This window comes from Cupressus sempervirens, chromosome 2, assembly GCF_028749045.1.
Source record: "Cupressus sempervirens isolate cs-2001-9-10 chromosome 2, ASM2874904v1, whole genome shotgun sequence".
In the NCBI taxonomy this organism is placed as follows: domain Eukaryota; kingdom Viridiplantae; phylum Streptophyta; class Pinopsida; order Cupressales; family Cupressaceae; genus Cupressus; species Cupressus sempervirens.
In genome coordinates, this window is record NC_143119.1 from 147,673,648 (window position 1) to 147,675,279 (window position 1,632).

Consider the following 1,632-nt stretch of genomic DNA (forward strand, 5'->3'; position numbering starts at 1 on the left):
AAGATGTATGTAGAGGTGGTCCTAGAATTGCTTGAGAGAATTGAGAACTACTTCAAATGTGAAGGGACAATAGATGCTCAAAAGGTGAGGTTTGCAAAATCTAGATTGAAAGATCAAGCATTGACATGGTAGAAGTTTGTGCAAGAGGAAAGAGAGAGAGAAGGGAAGAAACCTATAGATAACTAGAATGATATCATGGAAAATATAAAATAAACCTATTTTCTAGAAGACTATGAGATTTAGATTCACAAGCAAAGGCATAATCTCAAGCAGAATGATCTTGATGTGGCCACCTATAATGAGGAGTTTTAGAAGTTGTCTCTAAGGTCAAGGGTACAAGAGAGGATGACCTAGGGGAAGAAGGAGAATTCTATGAAAGAGGCACCCAAAAAGCCCTCCCAACATGAGGCAACATAGTCCTAAAAGGAGGGAACATGATCCTAATAGGAGTGAAAACAATCCATCCAAGAGGAAAAATAGTACTGACAAGAGGGAACATAGTCTTGACAAGAGGGAACATAGTCTTGATATGAGGGAACATAGTCCCAATAGGAAGGAATAATCAAGGGAGGAGTGTGAAAAGGATATTCATAGATAAACAAAAACATCCTAGGTTCACAAGAGGTGGGACAGAAGACCCGACAAGGCATTATAAAACTTGCATAACTATATGATAGACAAATGGAGAAAATGACGTGAATGAATGGCTAAAGGCATTTCCTACCACTCTACAAGAAATGGTGATTTTTTGGGACATAAACTCAGAGACTAGGAAGAAGGCCACATGGAGGAATCTACATACTACTTTTGAGGAGGAATTCTAACTCTTATAGGATGATGATGAATTGTAATAGAGATATATAGCACAAGACAAGGAAAAAATGAGTCTATAAGAGCATATAGTAGGAGAATGAAGGAGTTGATAAGGAGATTAGAAAAAAACTAGCAAATGGGATTAAAAAATAGGTGGTTTACTGAAGGGTTAACCCGAAGCCTATGAAGGAAGATGAAAATTGTTCCACCTTTACCCTTTTCTAAGGCATGTATGTGCACGATGGATGTAGAGAGTGAAAGAAAGACTTCTAAAGGAAGGAGACATGGAAGTGGAAGTGAGAGTTTTGAAGAAATTAGGGGTAAATCTAAAACTATACAAGCAGTGCATAAAGATATGATAAGAGTGATGAAGGAAATATTAGGAAGCAAGGAGGAGAAAAGGGAACAAAAATAACTATGTTGTATAGATTGTGAAAAAGATGGATACATGAAGAAGACTTGCCCAATAAAGGAATTTTGTGACATATGTTAGCTAATGGGGCATTCCATCAAGGATTGTTCCTACAATTTGAAAGCATGGAATACCCAAGTATTTTTCACTCAGGGAGAATCATCTACACCTCCCTCTAATCCCCCATGCAACACAAACATAGAAGCATCACTTAGAGGGTACAAAGCACAAGAGTAGTAATAATAATAACAATATACCAAGAATCCAAACTTAGTATGACTCTATAGGATGGCCCATGATGTAATGTAGGAGATATAATGAGTGTGGGCACTTTTTCCATGATTGTTAGAATGGAGAAAAAGTGGGGGATTCTCTAAAAATGGTGTAGATACTAATTGATCCAAACT